Here is a 24520-nt window from a genome sequence, read left to right on the forward strand (position 1 = left end):
TGTGTCATACCTGGTTCTCGGGAGTTCATTTCCTCATAGATGGTGTTTTTCACGGTGATATTGCTACTTAAACCCTTAGATGTTAGTGGCTTAACATAATACATGGGTATTCCTTATTGGTGTAATAGTCCCACGTGGTTATGCGTATCTGGCATGGTGATCCAGGGGCCCAGACGTCTTCCATTTGTGACTGCACCCTCCTTTAGGGTCTCTAGGACCTCTGAGTCCTCTGCATTCAGCCTGCAGATGGAGAAAGAATGGAGAAGATATGCCCCTGTCTTAAGCTCCTTGGCTATTTATTGAGAACATAGCCCCTTTCAGATGCAAAGCAGGAGCTGAGAAATACTGCCTTCAGCTGGGCTACTGTTTCCAGCATCAGCTGTCCTCTGCAGTGAGAGTATCAGGAATCTTTATCTCTGCTTAATGGACCAAGAACCACTGTGTCCCATATCATCCTGGGAATGTTCCCCCTTTTCTTGCAGAACAACTAAGCTGCCTCCTTCACCCTTTATAAGGGAAACTGTTAATGATTTCCTGCCTATGCATATTGTAGCTGGTAAGTCTCTTCCTCTAGAAAACATACGGAAAAAGCCACAAGTTGACTCTCAAAGCAAGACTCCCCTTCTGTTTTCTATGGTACCTGAACATTAGGAAATAGAATAGAAGGAAAGATGCCATTGCTAGACACTAGGAACAGAGACTGCGAAGGTAGGGTTAGGGGAAGAGTTTCATCTTTTACTTTACAACATTCTGTATATTTGGTTTAAACACTAATGAGCAAAAGAAGTATTAGGCAGCATAGCTGTTTATATGAAATTCAAGAATAGGCTAAACAAATCGATTATGATAAAAATCAGAATAGTGGCTATCTCTGGGGAGGAAATGGGTTTTGACTGGGAAGATGCAGGAAATGTTCTCTATCTCAGTGTGAGTGATGGCTACACAGGCGCCTACACAGGTAATTAACCATGCTCTACACTTACGATTAGCACAGTTCATGTTCTTTGCCATATATACGTTATACCTCAATTAAAATATATATACACACACATATATTAGTTTAAAAGTTCCCTGCCCTAATTCACCCCCTGTGTTAGTCTGTTTGCACTGCTATAAAGGAATTCCTGAGGCTGGGTAAGTTATAAAGAAAAGAGGTTTATTTGGCTCACAGTTCTGTAGGCTGGATAAGGAGCATGGTGCCAGCATCTGCTTCTGGTGAGGGCCTCAGGAAGCTTACAATCATGGCAGAAGGTGAAGGGAAACCACTGCATCACATGGCAAGAGAGGGAGCAAGAAAGTGAGGGAGCAGGTGCCATGCTTTTTTAAACAACAAGATCTTTTTTTTTGAGATAGGGTCTTGCTCTGTCTCCCAGGCTGGAGTGCAGTAGTGCAATCTCAGCTCACTGCAACCTTTGCCTCCCGGGTTCCAGTGATTCTCCTGCCTCAGCCTCACAGGTAGCTAGGATTACAGGCATGCGCCAACACGCCCAGCTAATTTTCTTTTCTTCTTTTTTCTATTTTTCTTTTTTTTTTTTTTTTGAGATGGAGTCTCGCTCTGTAGCCCAGGCTGGAGTGCAGTGGCGCAATCTTGGCTCACTACAACCTCCACCTCCCGGATCCCAGTTCAAGCAATTCTCCTACTTCAGCCTCCCGAGTAGCTGTAATTATAGGCATGCACCACCATGCCCAGCTAATTTTTGTATTTTCAGTAGAGGTGGGGTTTCACCATGTTGGCCAGGCTGGTCTTGAACTCCTGACCTCGTGATCCACCCGCCTCAGCCTCCCAAAGTGCTGGGATTACAGGCATGAGCCTCCACATCTGGCCTAATTTTTGTACTTTTAGTAGAGATGGAGTTTCACCATGTTGGCCAGGCTGGTCTCAAACTCCTGACCTCAGGTGATTTGCCCGCCTCAGCTTCCTAAAGTGCTGGGATTACAAGCATGAGCCACCGTTCCTGGCCTTAAACAACCAAATCTTGTGTGAACTCATAGAGTGAGAACTCACTGAAGGACAGCACCAAGCCACTCATGAGGGATCTGCCCCTGTAAGCCGAGCACCTCCCACTAGGCCCACCTCCAACACTGGAGGCCCACATTTCAACTTGAGATTTGGAGGTGACAAAACATGCAAACCATATCACCTCCAAATTTTAGTGGCTCCTTTTTGAGAATCCTGTTGGAGACATGGATGATGACAGGCAAAAGTGTTTCCCTCCCCTTCCACTCCTATAAATTAAATTCTGCCTTGAGTCCATTAGATGCCCCTGCAGTTGTAGAAAACTGTACAGAAAGGAGCAGGCCCAATATGGTCTCAAAGAGCCCCAAGTTATCACTGAAAAGAAGTGTGATGTAATAGAAAGAACTAGAACTTGGGAGTTAGCCAGCTCCGTGTTCAAATTCCAGACCTGCCCCTTAGCTGCAAGATCTAGGCAAGTGATTTAGGCTTTCTAAGCTTCTGTTTCCTCCTTATAAAGCCATTTTCACATGCTTGAGGTAAGAGGTGAATGAACTACTTCTGCCTCAAACACTCCTTGATGAGGTGATATGGTTTGGATCTGTGTCCCCGCCCAAATCTCATGTTGAGTTGCAGTCCCCAGTGTTGGAGGTAGAGCCTGGTGAGAGGGAATTGGATCATGGGACTGTGTTTCTCATGAATAGTTTAGCATCATCCCTGTTGATTCTGTTCTCATGATAGCGAGTGAGTTCTCATGAAATCTGGTTGTTTGAAGGTGTGTAGCACCTCCCCCTCTCTCTCTCTTGCCCCTGCTCCTGCCATGTAAGATACCTGCTGCCCCTTTGCCTTCCGCCATGATTGGAAGCTTCCTGCGGCCTCCCCCAAAGCAGAAGCTGCTGTCCTTCCTGTACAGCCGGCAGAACCGTGAGCCAATAAAACCTCTTTTATTTATAAATGACCCAGTTTCAAGTATTTCTTTATAGAAACATGAGAACAAACTCATACAGAAAAATGAGGGATGGATCTGATGTGAACAATGCATGTTTGAGATCGACCACTTCCAGCCCTTGCTCTGTGCATCGTGTGAAGAAGGAGGCACTTGCGTTTCTGCCTGCCCTTCCACAGCCATCAGCAGGAAAGACAAAGTGGCCCAGAGATGCTCACTTCTCTGTGGAAGTGTCAGCTGCCCCAGGACCAGTGATGTCTTTGCCAAGTGATAAGTCACCAAGCTGGAAGCGGGTCAGCAGGGTAGTGCCAACAGCTAAGAGTGCTAAGCAGAGTCGGTCAGCCCTTGTGATATCCCAGTTTCCTCATTCGGTCACTAAGAGACCCAAGGAAAAGATTCCGCCTCCCTGTGCTTCAGCCTCTTTACCTGTAAGGTGAGAACAGCAAGACCACCGGCCAAATGCACTAATACCCTTAAAGAACTTTGGACCTGGCGCAGAGTCAGAGTTCCACAGGAGCTTCACAATAAGGCTACTGCTTTTTGCAAACATCTCCCTTGTCATCCTGACATTGCAAAGGCCACCTGTTGGCGGTGGCCTCTCCCTTCTCTGTCTCTGTCATAGGTCTTTTTCTGTTCTCTCTGCGGTAGCTTACTTCGCCACAGCCTTAGCCATAGCAGCAGATGTTTGTTTTGTTGGTTTTTATTGTTTGACCAGCATATCCCCAATTCCCCCATCCCCTAGACCCTGTAACTACCATTCTATTCTCTGCTGCTATGAGTTCAACACTTTTCAGATTCCATAAATAACTGAGATCTTGCAGTATTTGTCTTTCTATGCCTGGCTTATTTCATTTAATATAATGTCCTCTAGGTTTATTCACGCTGTTGCAAATGACAAGATTTCCTTCTTATTTTTACAGCTGAATGTTATTCCACTGTGTACACATGCCACCTTTTCTTTATTCATTCATCCATTGATGAACACTTAGGTCATTTCCATACATCGTGGCTATTGTGAATAGTGCGTCAATGAATATGGGAGATATCTCTTGGACATATTGATTTCACTTCCTTTGGATATGTACTCAAAAGTGAGATTGCTGGAATCACATAGTAGTTCTATTTTTAATTTTTTTCAGGAACCCCCATACTATTTTCCACAATGGTTGTACTAATTTACATTCCCACTGACAGTGTACAAGGGTTACCTTTTCTCCAACACTTGTTTTCTTTTGTCTTTTTGACAATAGCCATTCTAAGAGGTGCGAAGTATGGTTTTAATCTGCAGTGCCTGATGATTCGTGATACTGAGCATTTTTTCATATACCTGTTGGCCGTGCCAGCAGTTTCCCAGTGACTTCCTACTGCCTGTACTTTTTCCTTTTCTAGCTATTGTCACATATTTCTTCAGTTCATAAATATAGCATTAAAAAAATCATGGGCTCCCTCCCTTTCCCATCTGGCACAGCTATGATGTGTCCCCCAAGGAACTGGAGTCTAGGCCCAAATGCAGTCTAGGATAAGGAATAGGAAAATGAATTCTTTTGTTATAACATTTTACTTGATGCAGTTTTTGGAGAGGAAGCTTGTCACTTTCTGCTTCCTGCAGCTTTGTGTCAGGGCTGTGATTTCAGGCCTTTTTAAGGCTGCAAATAGGCTTGACCCATCTGGCAAATCTCAAAGTCAACTTTCCCTATGGTGTGCCACCGCTCCGAACTGGAGTTATTTAAATTCAACCTTCTCCCTGACCTGGAGGAGAACAAATAAATAGCAGAGTATTGCTTTAAGGGTTCAAACTAAGACCCCAATGCTGAGGATGAGAGGATGTAAACAGGAGGGCCTGGGAGAGGAAATGTATTTTCTCCCAGGTCATTTGCACATTGTTTAATGTGCCAGAAGAAATAATTTGGAAGAACCTTTTGAACCTGCAAGAATGTTCCCAAAGTAAGTGGGTATTTTTAAAAACTCTGTATGGCCTTCTCCTCATTTAAAATTTCACTGCTCTCTGGGAGGCAGAAAAAATCTTTTACCCATCCTGTACCTTCTTTTTTCTTCCTTGCTGTCAAAATCAAACTCCCATTATAGAGTCTGAAAATGCCACATATTTGCTTTCTCCACCTCTCCTGCAGCCCAGCATGGGCATGTGACCTAATTCCAGGCAATGGAATTTGGAGAAATCTGATACAGGGGTTCTAAGGAAGGTTCCTCTGCTAATAAATAAGAAGCCCATGGAAAGCCTTCCCTTCTTGTTTGTTGAAGAAGTGGCTGCCTGTAACGGCCCAGGCACATCTTGTCTCCATCCTTTCTCTTAAATGTGAGAAACTTCTGGGGTCAGGCCTACCTCACCCTGTGCCCACTCATAGAAATCTCAGCCACTCACATGGCTTTATTTGTGTGATATTGTGAAGTATCTATTTGGTCTTCATCCAGTTTCTAAAATCCTTGAAATCTCCAGAATGATAACAGTGTCTTTTGTATAATAAGATGGCTTCAGGATGAGGGCTGGTCACCAGAAAAACCAAGGCATGAATAAAAGGTTGGAACTTTCAACCTTACATCCTGACTTCCAGAAAGTGGCTGAAGGTTGAGTTGATCGCCAATAGCCGATAATGTAATCAATCATGCCTGTGTAATGAAGCCTCCATAAAAACCCAAAAGGACAGGTTTCAGATGAGCTTCCAGATAGCTAAGCATGAGGAGGTTCCTGGAGAGGGCATGGAAGTTCCGTGCCCCTTCCCCCATAAGTTCTCCTATGCAACTCTTCCATCTGGCTGTTCATCTGTACCCTTTGCAATATCCTTCATAATAAACTGAGAAATGTAAGTGTATTTGTCTATTCTCATGCTGCTAATAAAGACATACCCAAGACTGGCTGATTTATAAAGAAAAAGAGGTTTAATGGACTCACAGTTCCACATGGCTGGGGAAGCCTCACAATCATGACAGAAGGCGAAGGATGGGCAAGGACACATCTTACATGGCAGCAGGCAAGAGAGTGTGTGCAGGAGAGCTCCCCTTTATAAAACCATCAGATCTCATGAGTCTTATTCACTATCATGAGAACAGCATGAGAAAGACCTGCCCCCATGATTCAATTCCCTTGCACCAGGTCCCTCCTACCACACATGGGGATTATAGAAGTGACAATTCAAAATGAGATTTGGGTGGGGTACACAGCCAAACCATATTAGTAAGTAAGCATTTCCTTGAGTTCTATGAGCAGCTCTAGCAATTCAGTTGAACCCTAGGAGGGGGCTGTAGGAACCCCAATTTATAGCCACCCAGTCTAAAGCACAGGTCATAGTCAGAGGCCTGCAACTGGCATCTGAAGTGGGGGATGATCTTGTGGGACTAAGCCCTCAATCCGTGGGACCTGATGCCATCTCAGGTAGATAGTGTCAGATCTGCAAATGTGTTGTGTTGATTGCAGAGTATGCTTATTTCAGTAATTCAACAAACATTTACCGAGCACCTACTTTGTACCATGTTCTAAAAGCGAGGACAAGATATGCAAGGTCTCTATATCCGCGAAACTTATAGTCTAATAGGCTTCTAGCACAATAACTGTCTCCACTTGGCTTTTCTGTTTGGTGTCCTAACTATTCCTGACATAACACATCTAAAGTTAAACTCATTCTCTTTTCTCCGAAACTGACTTCTCTATTTCTGGTCATGGATCCCAGGTTCAAAATCATGACATCATCTTTGTCTCTTCATTCACCCTTGCTGCCAGCATACCTCATTTCTATTTAGTCATTAAGTCTACTCCCAATAAGTGCCAGGAGCTAGAGCTACAAAGATACATAATGGTCCCTGATACATACACATATAATCACAATACAGAGTAAGATGTGCAACAATAGAGGTGTGTCCATGGTAGATGAGAGGGGAAAGTGTATCAATTCTTGAAAAAGCCAGGAAGGGAGAAAATGAGGAGAGTAAGAAGAGACAAAACTGAAAATAGAATCTTGGAAAATACTAACATTTACAGGGTCGAACAGTATCAGATGGGCAGAGAAGTCAGGTTATGATAAGGCCTGAAAATGTCTTGTGATTTTGTAAACTAGGAGATGATCTTGGTGAGAACAGTTTCAGTGGAGTGGCGGGTTAGCCACTCCAAGAATGAATGGAAGATGGCAAGGAGGACTGCTTTAATGTTCCCAGCATCTATTCTCCCTTCTGGGAACACTGTCTTGATTTTCCTTTGGGCCACCCCTTTCCCTCTCTAACCATGCTTGGGCGGAGCTGGCCCCACCACTAGATCCAGGGCCCAGCCAACCAAATCACCACATATTCATGCCCATTGGAGATTTGTTCAGGGGCGGGATCATGACCAAACCTGGGCCAATGAGAAATCCATTGCTGGAACTCTCCGGAAACAGGTGCTCTTGTTCTGCCCCAGTTTGAAGCTCAGGCTCTTACCCCATGAGAGCTGGACTACTGCCTCAGTCCTTTTACCAGTCTCCTTGTCTTCAAATTCTTCATATCAACCAAAGCTTCCAAGCTCTTCTTTCCAACACTGCTTCTACGTTATTCAAAACCTATTGAGCACCCACCATTAAATTCATGGCACTTAGTGCTTCATATTCCATTATCTGAAGCAAGTCTACCTTTCCTTGTACCTCCCTATCATCAAAGCTTTACATATCTTTCCTACTCCTGGACTGCCCACCCCTTTCCTTTCTACTATTTAAATCCTTCTCATCTTTCAATGTCCTAGCTCAAACGTCATCTTCCCTGGCTTCCATCTGGTACCAGTATGACTTGACAGCAATTTTTGGAAAATAAGATTTATTGCCTAGTTTTATTACTTCTCATTTTACATCTTTAGTGTTTTTTTTCTCTCCCAATTACTTTGGAGGAAATATGAAGACAACAGCCATGTCATAATTATTGGTATATTATGAGGCATTGATAACAGAGCTCTGTACAGCCGACACTCAAAATTTTCACAGAATAATGAATAGACATTTTCAGTTCAGCAGCAGGTGGCAAGAAATGGAGATTAACGTAAAGCTACAATTTATATGATGAGGAGAGATGTGGTCAGCAGTGAAGAGAGGGAAAAAAATTTAATGGATGCAAATAGTCTGGTCAAGAAGACAGAGCCAGGAGCATGATAAGTGGAAAATTTTTGGACAAAGTCAGACTTGACAAGGCAAGGAGATAAACCCAAAACAACAGGATGGGGGCCACAGGAACAAGCTCTGAAAATCCTGGAGTGTTTGTGATCCAAAGGTGGTGAGAAGCTCAAAGAGAAGCTAAGTGACTTCAAGGATCAGCATAGCCAGTGACTTCAGCAGCAAGGACTCACATGACTCAGAGCAGGAAGAGGTTGGGAGGACTCTGGGAGATGGCACTTATTGGATAAATAGTACTTACATTTGGCCGGGCGCCGTGGCTCATGCCTGTAATCCCAGCACTTTGGGAGGCCAAGGTGGGCAGATCACGAGGTCAGGAGATCGAGACCATCCTGGCTAACACGGTGAGTCACTGTCTCTACTAAAAATACAAAAAATTAGCTGGGTGTGGTGGCGGGCGCCTGTAGTCCCAGCTACTTGGGAGGCTGAGGCAGGAGAATGGCGTGAACCCGGGAGGCAGAGCTTCCAGTGAGCCGAGATTGTGCCACCGCACTCCAGCCTGGGTGACAGAGCGAGACTCTGTCTCAAAAAAAAAAAAAAAAAATTGTACTTACATTTTATAACTCTCTTTAACTCCCTCCAAAGCTCCTCTAGAAGAATGAAGAAAAACTGGGGATGGTGGTGCATGCCTGTTGTCCCAGCTACTTGGGAGGCTGAGGCGGGAGGATCACTTGAGCCCAGGAGTTCTGGGCAGTAGTGTGCTATGCCGATCTGGTGTCTGCACTAACTTCAGCATCAATATGGTGACCTCCCAGGAATGGAAGGGAGACCAGCAGGTTGCCTAAGGGGGTGAACCAGCCCAGGTCAGCAATGGAGCAAATCAAAACTCCTGTGCTGATCAGTAGTGGGATCATGCCTGTGAACAGCCTGGGTAACATAGCCAGGTCCCATCTCTAAAAAAGAAAAGAATTTTAATTTATTTTTTTAAAAAATGAAGATAAGCTCCCAGGGATGTGGAATAGTGATGAGAAATCACTGTTGACAAGGTCCCAGGAGACCCCCAAGTTGCAATTCTCACGGTCATTTCCAGTCTTCACCTTCCTTGGTGATCTCTCTTCCTGAAACATTCTCTGCCCTAGGCCTCTGGGACACCCCCTTTCATAGTTCTGATCCTAAGGAACTGGTCCCTCATCCTCAATCTCTTATACTGGATCTCCTTTATTTTCCTGGCTTCTGAGCACCAGAGGGTCCCCGAGCTTCATCCTCAGGCTCTTTTTGTCTAGATTTGCACTCAGGTACTGGGAGGAGTCTCATCCAGATTCAGAACTTGAAATACCTTTTATGAGCCGATGGTACCCGGTTTTGTATCTCAAGCCCTAACCTCTCTCTTCTCCCTTAAATTCTAGAATCATAGATCTACTGTCCATTCTATATCTCCACCTGGATGACTAATCATCGTTCCAAACTTCACAGTTCAGAAGTGAGCTTTTACCCTTCTCCCATCCCACCACTGAACTCTACTGTGCTTGCATTTCTGGCCATTTCTGTAAATTACTATGCCACTCTAACAACTGTCAGGCCAAACTCTTTGGATCAACCTCGTCTGTACTCTTTCTCATACCTGACATCCAATCCATTAGCAAATTTGGTCAGCGTTGCCTGAAAAATATATCTTGACTCTGAAATGTGTCTCTTCACTGCCACCATTACCACCCTAGTCCGGGCTACTCTCATTTCTCAACTGGACTATAATCATGATCTTTTAATTGGTCTTTGTGCTTTCACCTTTGTGGTCACCTCCAGTCTCTTCCAGAGCAGCCAGAGTTATCCCTCTGAAGTGTGAGTAAAGTCTCATTACTCCTCAGCTCAAAACCCTCTGTATTAGTTAGGGCTCTCCAGAGAGACAGAGCAATGGGATATATATATATATATATATATATATATATATATATATATATATATATATATATATAGATACATGAGAGGGGACTTATGATGAGAATTGGCTCATGTTATTATAGAGGCTAAGTTCCACTACAGACGGTCTGCAAGCTGGAGGCCCTGGGATGCCAGCAGTGTGACTCAGTCCAAGTCTAAAAGCCTCAGAACTAGGGAAGACAATGGTGTAATTCTCAGTCCAAGGCTGAAGGCCTGAGAACCTGGAATGGCTGCTGATGTACGTGCTGGAATATCCTAAGACCAGAGAGTCTGGGGTTCTGATGTCCAAAGGCAGGAGGAGAGTGTATCCAGCTCCAGGAGAGAGAATGAGAGACAAATTCACTTTTCCTAGGATTGTGTTCTATCTGGTCCCTCAGCCAGTCAGATGGTGCCCATCCACATTGAGGGCAGATCCTCCCGACTTAGTCCACTGAGACTCACATGCCAATCTGCTCTAGAAACATCCTCAAAGACACACCCCAAAACAATGTGTGGCCAGTTCTCTAGGTATTCCTTAATCTAGTCAAGTTGACACTCTAAATTAACCATCACACCCTCCAATAAAAGTCTGACCATCCTGGCTAACACGGTGAGTCACTGTCTCTACTAAAAATACAAAAATTAGCTGGGCGTGGTGGTCTGTGTCTGTAGTCCCAGCTACTCAGGAGGCTGAGGTAGGAGAATGGCTTGAACCTGGGAGGCAGAGGTTGCAGTGAGCTGAGATTGTGCCACTGCACTCCAGCCTGGTGACAGAGCAAGACTCTGTCTCAAAAAAAAAAAAAAAAAAAGAAAAAGAAAAAGAAAAAGAAAAGAAAAGGGAAATTTAAATTATATATATAGTATCAACATTTAAAAACAAACAAAAAAATCTCTAATGGCTTTCTATCTCACTCAGGGTCAGATCCAAAGTCCTCACCAAGGCCTTTTAGGCCCTGCATCCTTGGACCTCTGCCACCCCTCAACCTCCTCTTTCACCACTCTCTACCCCTACCATACCACTCTGCTGCAGCCACACTGACGTTGCAATTCCCCAAACAAGTCAAGGACATGCCTGCTCAGACATGCCTAGCACTGTCCTGCCTTAGGCCTTTGCATTGGCTGTTCTTTCTGCCTGAAGTATTCTTCCCCCTAAAAGTCTGCATGGTTATTTCTTTCACTTTATTTAGTTCTCTATGCAAAAGTCACTGTTAGAGCAGTCATTCCATAGCTAACATAGCACCTCATACCACCTCCATTGTTCACAGTCCCTTACCCAGCTTTTTGCTTTAAATCACTTCTCACAGACCGACTCTTTTCCATTCATTCAGTTATTGTCACATTCTCCCCATTAGAATGTAAGTTCTCTGAGAACAAGGATGTTGTTTGCTCCACTGATAGATCCTAGTTTCCTAGCATACAGTAGGCACTCAATAAGTATTTTTCTTGAATGAATACATGAATGAATGACTATTCTCAGCAAGGGCCAAAAGATAGTACCTGTAATAGTCTGTTCTTGTGTTGCTATAAATACCTGAGGCTGGGCAATTTATGAAGAAAAGAGGTTTAGTTCTGCAGGATGTACAGGAAGTATGGTGCCAGCATCTGCTCAGCTTCCAGTGAGGCCTCAAGGAGTTTTTACTCATGGCAGAAGGCAAAGAAGGAGCAGGCACATCACATAGCAACAGAGGGAGCAAGAGAGGTGGCGGGTGATAGGAAATGCCAAGCTCTTTAAACAATCAGTTCTCACATCAACTACCAGAGAGAGAACTCGCTCATTATCATGGGGATGGCACCAAACCATCCATGAGGGATCAGCCCTCATGATCCAATACCTCCTACCAGGCCCCACTTTCAACACTGGGGATTACATTTCAGCATAAGATCTGGAAGGGACAAGCATCCAAGCCATATCAGTAACCCAAACGACTGTTTAGATAACTGCCTAATTTCTGGATAAGTAAAAATAATTCTCTTGGAAGAGGCATGCTGAACCCAGTGCTTATGCATTTTGTTTTGGGTGTTTTTTTTTTTTTTAACTAATTCTTAAAAACATGTTCATTACAAAAACACAGCTAACACCAAGAAGTAAAGAAAAAATAAAGGACACTCAATTCCACAATTACTACTATAGATATGAGAAGGTTTTATTCAAGTGTTTTAATGTATATTCATTCTTCTTAGCCCGAGCAGAAGCAGAGCAGAAGCAGGCAAGGATTAGAGCATTGATACTTTATTTGGGAAGTGCAAGCACAGGGTTGAAAGGAGAAGAGAAAAGGCCAGGTGACACAAGGAAAAATGCAAACATAATTGTGGGATGTTGATTTTCAACCCTACTTCAGAACCGGGAAGAAAAGGATGGGAATAAGGGAAATAAAAATGTCACAAAACTCACTTCTTTTATTGAAATTCAGCTCTTTTTCTTGAATCAACATTCTCTGGTCAATGGTGACAATTGTGCTAGCTTTCTTCTTGTTGCTTGTACAGTGGAGAGAATTTTTGGAGATCCTTACTCTTCCATTTTCTCTGACATAACTCACACAGTTTTACACATTAATTTTTTTATTACACATGAGCATTTTCCATATCCTTAAGTATTCTCCAAAAAGATAGAGGTTAATGGATGTATAATATATTGTTGGTATTTATTTAATCCTTCTTTTATACTGAACTTTTAGATTATCTTCTAGTTTTCTCCTTATAGATAATACCTTGATACACATTCTTGGACCATATCTTGGATTACTTTCTTGTGCTAAATTGATAGCAATGGAACCACTTATTGAATTAAAGAGTATGAACATTTTTAAGCTGTCTGAGTTAGGTAGTATTAGAAAGTTCGGTTGATTACAGAGGAGATCTACCAAAAAACAACAAAAAAGTCAGCTGCAAGTAATAGGAAAACTAACAACTAGGATTTGTTACTTACATAACCAAGAAATATGAAGGAAGATAGGGAGATGTAACCAAGAAATTAGGCTCTCTTTATTTTTTTGCTCCAACATCCTCAGAATGTTGACTTTTCATCCAGTTACTTATTTGCCTCATGGCAGCAAATGTCTCCCAGCATCACACTGTCACACAAAATTCAGGAAGGTAGGGTATATGAAGCCAGGAGAGTGAGAGAAACTCTTTACATACCACTCTTTAGGAAAGAAAATGTTTACCAGAAACCCCCGCAGCAGAATTCCCCTTAGGGCTTATTTCCAAGTACTGAGTCTTGTGGTCATCATTAACTGCTGGGTAGGCTAGGGAAACGAGTATCTGGTCTTTTCCACATTCAATAGTGAAATTAGACAAGGTTTGATATAGGTGTTGAACTGCAACTGTATTAGATAGCAAAAGCCACAACAGTGCTGTGTAACAAACCATCCCAGAGCTTAGGTGTGAAAAACAATAAGCATTTATTTCATGTTCACAGTTTGGATTAATTGAAGCCTGTCTGATCTGTGTTGGGTTTGGCTAGCTTTGTGGGAGGGCTCTGGTCTGTTCTATGTGTTATCATTATTGGGTTAAAAAAATTTTTTTTAATGTTTACAATTTAATAAATCTCTGCATTGCAGACATATATGGCTGTTTGGTAGTATTCAGAAACATCACAGTAATGGCAGTTTTTTCAATTGGTGTGTAGTCCTCAATAATTATATATAAAATTGCTGTCAAATCAGTAAGACTGCATTTATGCATCCATCCTCCTTCCATCACAAGGCCCAATTCACTCGCATTTACCTCAATGACAGTACCTTTGGTAATAACACCCAAAGTTGTATACAGTGGGGACGAGGAGTTTCTTCTTTACACCAAGTATTGGTAGGCAAAAGGTGGCTTTCAGTTCAGGATGTGTTACATGGGCTTTCTTGAAACGCAAGCCCATTGCCCTGATGAATCTTTCATATTTAGGTGGCTTTCTTGTAAAGCCATCTCCAACAAAGCAGACTTTAGTAACCATCCTCTTTCATGCTGCTTTCTTTCTCTTTCCTGTTCGAATAACTTTTAATACTTCTGTTTTTCCCTGGGCACGTACTTTAGGCAGAGGGACTTCCCATTTTCCTGCCTTCTCTTTTCGTTTCTGTTTAATCCTATTGGAAAGTACTTTAGCTCGAGATTGTCCCTCTCTGTCCAGCAGACAGGCAGGTCCTGCTCCCTGTGGAGTCTTTTCATCATTCTTTTGTTCAGTGTTTCTCTTTTCATGCATCTTGATCATCTTGTTCATTTGTATTTTCTCAGCATGGTGCTGTTTATGGTAAAGCTTAGCCTTCAGACCAATCATTGTCTTTGTCTTCTTTGAACGGTCATGAGCCTCTCGAATTTCCTTCTTTCTCTTTTTCTCATGGTAATCCAAACGGTATCCATAGTGTTTACAGTGTAATTCAATATATTCGTTCTGTGGCATGGTGATGGCCACAGAGCCGCCAGGAGCAGCCCCTGGGGTGCGAAAACACTTTCAATTTTCGTGTCTCAGAGACCCACGAGCCCACGTTGCGCAGGCCGGGACAAGAAAGCATTATTGGTTTTGTTTCTACTTTTTATTTTAAAACAAAATATACATAAATAAAACAGCTGGGTGTGGTGGCTCACACCTGTAATCCTACCTACTTGGGAGGCTGAGGCAGGAGAATCGCTTGAACCCTGGAGGTGGAGGTTGCTGTGAGCCCAGACAGCACCACTGCACTCCAGCCTGGGTGACAGAACAAGACTCTGTCTCAAAAAGAAAAGGAAAAAAAGAAAAGAAAAAAGAAAAAAAAAAAAGAGAGAGAGAGAGAGACAGTGTCTCCCTCTGTTGCCCAGGCTGGACTGCAGGAACACAATCATAGCTCACTATAACCTCAGACTCATAGGCTCATGTGATCCTCTCCCCTTGGCCTCCCAAGTAGCTGGGACTACATACAGGTAGGTGCACACCACTATATCCAGTTATTTTTATTTTTTTATAGAGATGGGGTCTCCCTATGCTGCCCAGGCTGGTCTCAAACTCTGAGCTCAAGCAATCCTCCCACCTCAGCCTTCCAAAGAGTTAAGATTACAGGTGTGAGCCACCACACCTAGCCTCCCTCATCTGCCAGTGATTACCCATAGTATAGTATATACAGGAAAGTCAGGATAATGCCCAATTCCTTTTCTTTATCCATTTTTTGAAATAATGAATTGTTATCTTTCAAAGGAAACCAATTGTTTTATTACTATGAATTCACAAATGTAAATATATTCGATGTGTTTCAGTTCATTCCAATTCTTGTCCTTATTGAAGCTAAAATTGCCTGACTTGTGGCCACTAGGAATCTCTTCAAGTTGATTCCTGAGTCATTTTGAAATTACTCTAGTAGTTGACAGAGTCCTTGCTATCTGGTATTACAAATGTTCTAGGCTAAGTTTATACTTTTTGTTGTTTGTTTTTTGGTTTTTGGGGTTTTTGTTTTGTTTTGTTTTGTTTGAGATAGTCTCGCTCTGTCACCCAGGCTGAAGTACAATGGCACAATCTCGGCTCACTGCAGCCTCTGCCTCCTGGCTTTAAGCGATTCTCCTGCCTCAACCTCCTGGGTAGCTGGGACTACAGGTGCACACCACCAAGCCCAGCTAATTTTTGTATTTTTCGTAGAGACAGGGTTTCACCACGTTGGCAACGCTGGTCTCGAACTCCTGACTGAAGTGATCCTCCTGCCTTGGCCTTCCAAAGTGCTGGGATTATAAGTATGAGCCACTGTGCCCAGCCTACTTTGTACTTTTTTGGTCACAGATCTGGAATCAGTCATTTATCCAAGAAGCTCTGGTTTTCTTTTAGTGAAAAGTGTAATTTCTTTACCACAAGCTGGGCTCTAGGGATGCCCTATGTTACTTGGTAGACTGGTCAATATTTGGGGGCTATTTTAGTGAACAGAACTAGAGAATATATTTTGAAGGTAAAAACATTTCATGACTTGACAGTGATATTTCCAATTCACATTCAGGTCTACAGTGCTATTCCTTAACTTTTTTTTGTTTGTGTTTCTTATAGAGACAGTGTCTCGCTATGTTGCCCTGGCTGGTCGTGAACTCCTGAGCTCAAACAATCCTTCCACCTCAGCTTCCCAAAGTGCTAGAATTACAGGCATGAGACACCATGCCTGGGCCCTTAACTTCTTTTTTATGTTATCTCTGCAACTCCTTCCACACCAAGAATCCTGGTTCTGGTTCTTAGAACAGGAGAAGTGATAGAATATTCCACAACTGCTCATTTACTTTATCCTACATTACATAAAGAAGAGTTTCAAAATAACAATACTTACAATAACCATTACAAATTATGACTACTAACTTTTTAAAACTTTTTCATGCCTTATTCCTACTCTCGCCTCATTTTTAAAGTTATACTCTATCTACACTGTCAAGGCACATAATCATCACATACTATTATCTCCCTTTTTACTCTCATTTAGTCTTCATCTACAAGTACCTATATATTTAATACTTGCCATCAGTCCTTGTACCAGAGACTGTCTAGTCACTTTGGTTGTCCAAAGCTTATTCTGTAACAGGTTCCTCAGGAAGTACGCATAGAAGCAATATTCCCTGTATTTTTGCATGTACATAACAGCTTGTCTGTGCCCTTTATACTTGAGTTATATTTCTTTCATTGAGTGTCCTAAATGTGCTATTCCATTTTCTTCTGACAGCAAAAGTCTAATAATAATCAAAAAGTCTAATAATAATCTTCCTTCCCTTATAACCTCATGTCGTTTTTGCCTAGATACTTAAATTTTTTTTCCTTTTTCTTTAAAATCCAGAAATTTTACTAGAATACGTCTTAGTATTGGTCATTCAGGTTCACTATTCTCATATGTATAGCCCCCTCCCTCCCTCCTTCCCTTCCTTCCTTCCTTCCTTCCTTCCTTCCTTCCTTCCTTCCTTCCTTCCTTCCTTCCTTCCTTTCTCCCTCCCTCCCTCCCTCCTTCTTTCCTTCCTTCTTTTCTTTTCTGAGATAAAAATCTCACTCTGTTGCCCAGGCTGGAGTGCAATGGCATGATCTTGGCTCACTGCAACCCCTGCCTCCCAGGTTCAAGCAATTCTCCTGCCTCAGCCTCCCAAGTAGCTGGGATTACAGGCATGCACCACCACACTCAGCTAATTTTCATATCTTTAGGAGAGATGGGGTTTCACTATGTTGGCCAGGTGGGTCTCAAACTCTTGACCTCAAAAGATTCACCTGCCTTGGCCTCCCAAAGTGTTGGAATTACAGGCATGAGCCACCACACCCGGCCCATAGTCTCTTTCAATATGTACCTTCAAATCTATTTTATTTAAATTTTTTTTCTTGAATTATAACACTTAATATTTGATTTTCTCGCTTTGGTTTTCTTATTCAGACACTTTTGTTATCCATATGTTGGTTCTTCTTTGCCTATATTCATTCAATAGCTGTATTGTTCCTCAATCTTTCTCTCTTTCTTAGCTTTTGATTTTTTAATATTTTCCTTATTTTTACCTTCTATTTCTCTTAAGGCATTGTCTCCTATGTTTACTTACTGGGTCCCTTATAGTTGAGTCTTCATTTATTTTATTTTTCTATTTTTCTTGAGTTCTGTTACTTCACTTCTGAGTTTTCCTAATTCTGATTATGTTGTTCTTTCATGTTCTGTATCATTTTTAAAATGTCTTCTAGCTTATTTTGAAATAGTACATTATAGTTTTATTTTTCTTTTTAAAGCAAATCTTTCTGATCTGCTTTCATTATCTGTAGGGATATTATTTTGCTGTATTCTCATTTTCCTTATAATACCTTTGTATGAGGTTTGACTGCAACACTTTATTGTTGCTTATTTTTATATGGATTTAGGTTTCTTGAGCTTTTAGATTGAGGCTTTGTTCAGAATAACTGCTACAACTTTACACAATTACCTATTCTGTTGTGTTTCATGTAGTGAAGGAAAAAAAAAAGCAGCTTGCTTTGTAAGATTTTCTGGAGATTCTCATCACTTTTGTCTACCTTCTTTCCTTCATCTCTGTAATGCCTATTCTGTTCAATTTTAATTCTAGTCCTAGTAGTATCTTTAGGGAACGAATCTGTCCCAAAAGAGATTCCTACCTGGTGGGTTTTGAGAGTTCACAGGGGCGGGACTGCTCCACACCTTTCCGACCTCACTGAAGGGTTCCCCACTGCTCTCACCAGCAAATTGGAGCAGGCAAAACAGTTTCAGCTACTCTTCCAAAATTGACCTGCTAAGCCTTCCAGTGAATACCTGTAGTATATTTTAGGGGTTTCCTGTTCTCAGGTTTGTTAAATGCCTCATTACTCTCCTCTGCTTTCTCCTGCCCAGATGAGGATGCCACACAGGTCTTGTGACTATCAATTATTTATTCTCACCTGCTTCTATTTTCAGGGTTCAAAGGGATACCTTCTCATTTGGTTTTGTTGGGAATGTCTGCAGATTTTTGGTTTTGCTATGAGCTTGTTCTGACTATTTTTATGTGAGAATTAGAAAACTTTCAAGAGCAATTCTGCCACTACCATTCCAATTTCCCAAACCCACATGTTCACTCTAGAGCCCATGTTGAAGGGGCAGGACTACATAGGGAAAGCTCTTTTTGTGGTAAAGGGAGAAATGCAACAGAACAAACTTGACACCAGGGATGTTTAAACCTCTGCTTGCAGCACACATTTGTTAACTTTCCATTGGCCAAAAACAGCCACAAGACAAACCACCACATCAATATGCAAGAAAATAGACTCTCCTTCTAGTGGGAGGAACTACAAAATCATGCAAACAGCATGGATACAGGCAGCAACAAGGAATTGAGAATAATGATTCAGTACTCCACACCAACCAACTGCATCTGCCCCAAAGACATTTTCTAAATCTTGCTAAATTATTTTCCAGAAATGGTTTGTTAATTAGACTTTCACCCATAGATAAGAGATTGCCCTTCATTACTGAACATTTTTTAAATTGCTAATATAAACTGTTAATTTAATAAGTAAAAAATATCTTAGTGTCATTTAATGTTTAAATTGCACCTTTTATTTGTGTGAGCTTTAATACTTTTATATTCGCTTATTAGTTATTTGTATTTCTTCCTTAACGACTTGACTACTTATGTCTTTTATTCATTTCACTGTGGCAGATGGTGTTTTTCCTTTTGATTTATAAGGCCTCATTTCATATTAAAGATTTTCACCTTTATTGTTCCTATTTCTTACACGTATTTATTCCAATTTGTCATTTCTCTTTTGTATCATTCTGCGTAACAAGTCCCCTTAAAACTTAGTGTTCTAAACAACAACAAAAAAGTTACTATTGCTTACAAGTCAATGGAGCAGCAGGCCATATCCAATAACTTGGATCAGGCTTGGCTGATCTCAGCCGGGCTCATTCACGCGTGTGTGTCAGCTAGTGCCATGGCTGGGGAAAGGTTGGTCTAAGATGGTCTCACTCACATGCTGGCTGTTGGCTTGTTGTCCACCAGTGCAATGGGGATTAGTGGACCCTGTTACTACCATACCTTCTGATTGAATTTGTGTTGTTTTTGGCACACATTTAAAATTTTGATATATTCAAATTTGTCATTTTTTCCTATGTGATTTCTTTACTGTTTTTATGTTTGTAAAGTTCTTTTCCAATTCCCAAGGTCTGATAAATATATACCTAAGTTTTCTTTTACAATTTCCTTCTTTTATCTATTACCTCTCTTTCAGCCATCAGAAATTGAGGGATGTGAAGCATAAGAGAGAAAAAGTGGTATCTTTTCTTCACCCATTGCTAGGTTCATGGCTGACACTCTCATAACAAAAGATACATTAACAAGAGAGAAGCATAACATTTTTTTTTTTTTTTTGAGATAGGGTCTCACTCTGTCACCCAGGCTTAAGTGCAGTGACAAGATCACGGCTCACTGCAGCCTCCACCTCCTGGGCTCAAGCAATCTTCCCACCTCAGCCTCCCAAGTAGCTGGGACTACAGGTATGTGCCACCACACCCAGCAAATTTTTGGTTTTGTTTTTGAGACAAGGTCTTGCTCTGTACAGTGGTGTAATCTTGGCTCACTGCAACCTCCACCTCCTGGGTTCAAGTACTCTTCCTGCTTGAGCCTCCCAAGTAGCTGGGATTACAGGCGCAAGCCACCATGTCCAGCTAATTTTTTTGTATTTAGTAGAGACAGAGTTTCATCATGCTGGCCAGGCTGGTCTCAAACTCCTGACCTCAAGTGATCCACTCACACTGGCCTCCCAAATGCTGGGATTATAGCACATGAGCCACCACGCCTGGCCAAATTTTTGTATTTTTTTTTTTTTTATAGAGACAGGGTTTTGCCATGTTGTCCAGGGTGGACTTGAACTCCTGGGCTGAAGTGATCCTCCCACCTCAGCCTCCCAAAGTGATGGGATTACAGGCACGAGCCACCATACACAGCCAGCAGAACATATTTATTTAATATAAATGTTATGTAACACAGGAGCCGTCAAAAATAAAAACCTGAAGAATTAGGAATATTTGTGTATCTGTATAGACAATCGTGTAGAAGTATGATTGGAGGGCAATCTAATGGTAAAAAACTGGGAAGGGCCAGGCACAGTGGCTCACGCCTGTAATCCCAGCACTCTAGGAGGCAAGGTGGATCACCCGAGGTCAGGTGTTCAAGACCAGCCTGACCAACATGGTAAAGCCCCGTCTCTACTAATAATACAAAAATTAGCCGGGCATGGTGGTGCATGCCTGTAATCCCAGATACTTGGGAGGTTGAGGCAGGAGAATTGCTTGAACCCAGGAGGCAGAGATTGCAGTGAGCTGAGATTGTGCCATTGCACTCCAGCCTGGGCAACAAGAGAGAAACTCCATCCAAAATAACCCCCCAAAAACAAAAACAAAAAATTCTCTGGGGAGAATTTAGCATGATCTGTTTGTTCAGATTCTTCTTGGCACCCCCCTGTGACATTTCTTCCCCCTGGGTATAGGGCAGGACACCTGCCACATGAAGGTCTTCAGGGGAGAAGGGAGGGAGAAAGTCAAAGAGTGACTTTTCTCAGTTTTATGGCCTGTGTCAGGGAAAAGGGTTGAGGGGAGTTCTAGTTTCTATGGCCTTGCTTCAGGAGAAAGGGGGCGGGGGAAGGTCAGAGAGACATTGCTACTGTGATTTTTTTCAATTTCCTTCAGCTTAAAATTGTCAGTATGCCAAGGTGTCATATTTTGGGGTATGGTATTTTGAACCTGATCAGAAATAGGAATTTAAATGGCTGTTTTTCCACATGTAGTTAACCAATTATCCAAACACTGTTTATGGAATACTTTGCCTTTTCTCATGAATTGGTGATATCATCTTCATCACAGAGTGAATTATGATTTCATCCTTGGGTCTGTTTCTGGACTCCTGCCTTTGTCCCATGGATGTGTTTATCTATGGGTTCTTGTACTGTCTAAATCTATAGTCAAGGGGTGGCAGGAACTCAGGGTTGAGGTGAGATTATCACCATTGTGACTACAGTTTAAGTTCATTTGTATATCACTTCTGAAGCCCAGAGCTCAAGCTGAGTGCTTGAAGTTCAGGAGGGAGGCCAGGCGAGGTGACTCACGCCTATAATCCCAGGACTTTGGGAGGCCGAGGCAGACAGATCACTTGAGCTAAGAGTCCCAGACTAGCCTAGGCAACACGACGAAACCTCGTCTCCATCAAAAATACAAAAAGATAGCTGGGCGTAGTGGCATGCACCTGTGGTCCCAGCTGCTCAGGAGGCTGAGGTGGGAGAATCACTTGAGCCTGGGAGGCGGAGGTTGCAGTGAGCTGAGATCACACCACTGCACTCCTGCCTGAGTGACAGAGAGAGACCCCATCTCAAAAAAAAAGAAAAAGGAAGGAAGGAAGGAAGGAAGGAAGGAAGGAAGGAAGGAAGGAAGGAAGGAAGGAAGGAGGCTCAAGAGGGAGACATGGCCGAGGTAAAGGTGGAGAGTGGGGGTGAGGAGGGGTGTCAGAAGTTGGGAGTTGGTGATCCAGACATCTCAGGGAGAAGTCTCTGAGCAGAGGAAGGGCATTTAAGATGAATATTGTAACCTAATACTTGTGTGGGAGCAGAAGAACAAACTACAACTGCAAATTTGATGAAAAGAGCAACTTTCAGCTTTCCCCACCATTATCTCAGGTATCCAAGATGCTTCTGGAAGACTGAAGTCCCAGAGAACCATGTGATCATCCCACATGCACAGGAACTAACTGTGCAGTGTGAAAAGGCAGGCTGTAGTCTTTCACCCGTGGCAGAATATATATTTATTGATTCACCTTTGAGTAACAGGTTTAGTAAAGATTGTCAATTCTCTGGGGAGATAAACATGAAATACTGTTTTTACCCCAATAAAATCAATCAATTATGCTCTGCAGAACCTCCTTTTCCCACTGGGTAGCAGGCTCCATTAGCTACATATATCCCAGTCTGATTCTATAACTTTTCATTTTAGTTATCACAACAGTTTCTCTCCAGTTACTAAGATTCAACTCCGTTCAATGTAAAATTTCATTCTTATATTGGGTTCAAAGCTTTCCTCCTTGCCTCTAGTGCAGACTAGACTCATGGTTTTAAAGATTTGGCAGTGGTGGGGTGGAGACATGGGGTGCTTCTCTCCCATCCGATCCTTGCCTGTGCTTTCCCCTGTAGTTTTGGGGGAAAAGGAAGAAAAGAGAAAGTTGAATATGTTGGGTTTTTTTGTTTGTTTGTTTGTTTGTTTTGTGATTGCCTATGGCAGAACTGTTGATCTCCATGGCTTAGCAAGTGGCCCCCAAGACCTGCCCTGATACTCAATGCCAAGCAGCTCCCAGGGGTCCCTTGGACATATGGCCTTCCTCTTCCAGCTGACCCCAGCTGATGGCCTCGTGCAACATCTCTCCAATGCCTACTTCTCTTTGCCCAACATGTGACCATCCTCTGCCAAGTCCCCAGCTCCAAAACCTGAGCCTGTGGGCAGCTTGATACATTCTCTGTATCTTTTAGCAACCAAGAGCTCGAGAGAATAATTCCACTCATACCTCATATCATCCCATTACATTTCCGTTTTACAGAAACTTCCTTCTGACCCCAGTGCCAGCTTCCTGTAGATCTCAGAGCTGTTGATGGCCCCTGACTCCACATACTAGTATTGGCTCTTGATGACCCAAATGTCCCCAACATAGAGATCATATTATATGTACTTTGGCCAGTTGAATTATGAAGCATTTGCCTCACCTTAAGATCTTAAGATTCAATCGAGATGTGAAGTAAATTCTCTAAGGCCACCCACCACATCAGCACCATGTTCAAATTAGAATGTAAAGTGTCAGAATCTATGGCCAGGTTTTTTTCCATTGAGATAGGATTTCTCAGGCTTCCAGGAAAACAGGAGCTAAGTCCCTGGGCTTTGGTGTCAGATGGCTCTGTCTGAGGCCTGGTTGAACCACTTCTTAGCTGGGTAAATTTTTGTTGTGTTGTTGTTGTTGTTGAGAGAGAGAGAGAGTCTCACTTTGTTGCCCAGGCTGGAGTGTAGTGCCTCAATCTCAGCTCACTGCAACCACTGCCTCCCTCAAGCAATTCTCCTGCCTCAACCTCCCAAATAACTGGGATTATAGGCGTGCACCACTATACCCAGCTAATTTTTGTATTTTTAGTAGAGACAGGGTTTCACCATGTTGCCCAGGCTGATCTCAAACTCCTGGCCTCAAGTGATCTGCCTGCCTCGGCCTCTCAAAGTGCTGGGATTACAGGTGTGAGCCACCATGCCCACCCCACCTAGCCAGGTAATTTTGAACAACTTTCTTAGCCCCTCATAGTTTCAGTTTCCTCAACGGTAAAATACGGTTAATAATAGTAGCATCTACTTTACAGAATCATTTTATTGCCTAGATGAGATTCTACAAGGGAAGCCTGGTGCCTAAGGAGTTCTCATGAATGGTAGTTATTGTTGTTCTAAAAAAGACAGCATCCTCAGGCCACTGATAATTCAAATCTGTTCAAATGTCGCTGCCTCACAGATGGTTGAACCGTGTGTGCTTCGGGTTAATTCCCAAGCAACGTACCCAGCGTGCTGTGTTGCCTCCACCTCTGTGGGGACTGTTCCACTCAGGGGCTGGGACAGCAATGGGGGCAGATGTGAGGAGAAGCTTCTACAGCTACTGTGTGTGCATAATCACATTAATTTGCAAAAAATTAAAAATAAAATAGAAAATAAACTGGCTGGGTGTAGTGGCTCACACCTGTAATCCCAATGCTTGGGAGGCTGGGGCCAGAAAGTCGCTTGATCCCAGGAGTTCAAGACCAGCCTGGGAAACATAGTGAGACCCCATCTCTACCGAAAAAAAAAATTAGCCAGGTGGGGTGGTACGCACCTGTAGTCCTAGTTACTGGGGAGGCTGAAGTAGGAGGATCATTTGAACCCAGGAGTTCAAGGCTGCAGTGAGTTATGATCATGCCACTGCACTCCTGCCTGGGCAACAGAGCAAGACGCTGTCTCAAAAATAATAATAATTAGGCTGAGCACAGTGGCTCATGCCTGTAATCCTAGCACTTTGGGAGGCCAAGGTGGGCGGATCACCTGAGGTCAGGAGTTCGAGACAAGCCTGGCCAACACGATAAAACACTGCCTCTACTAAAAATACAAAAATGAGCCAGGCGAGGTGGTGTGCTCCTGCAGTCCCAGC

The 24520-nt window shown here is 42.7% G+C and overlaps 1 pseudogene; it reads right to left on the reverse strand.

The window, feature by feature from the left end:
- Positions 1-13429: 13429 nt before the first annotated feature.
- On the reverse strand, positions 13430-14288 carry LOC711560 (ribosome biogenesis protein NSA2 homolog pseudogene; annotated as a pseudogene).
- Between the last annotated feature and the right edge of the window lie 10232 nt (positions 14289-24520).

Source organism: Macaca mulatta, chromosome 11 (genome assembly GCF_049350105.2).
Source record: "Macaca mulatta isolate MMU2019108-1 chromosome 11, T2T-MMU8v2.0, whole genome shotgun sequence".
In the NCBI taxonomy this organism is placed as follows: Eukaryota; Metazoa; Chordata; class Mammalia; order Primates; family Cercopithecidae; genus Macaca; species Macaca mulatta.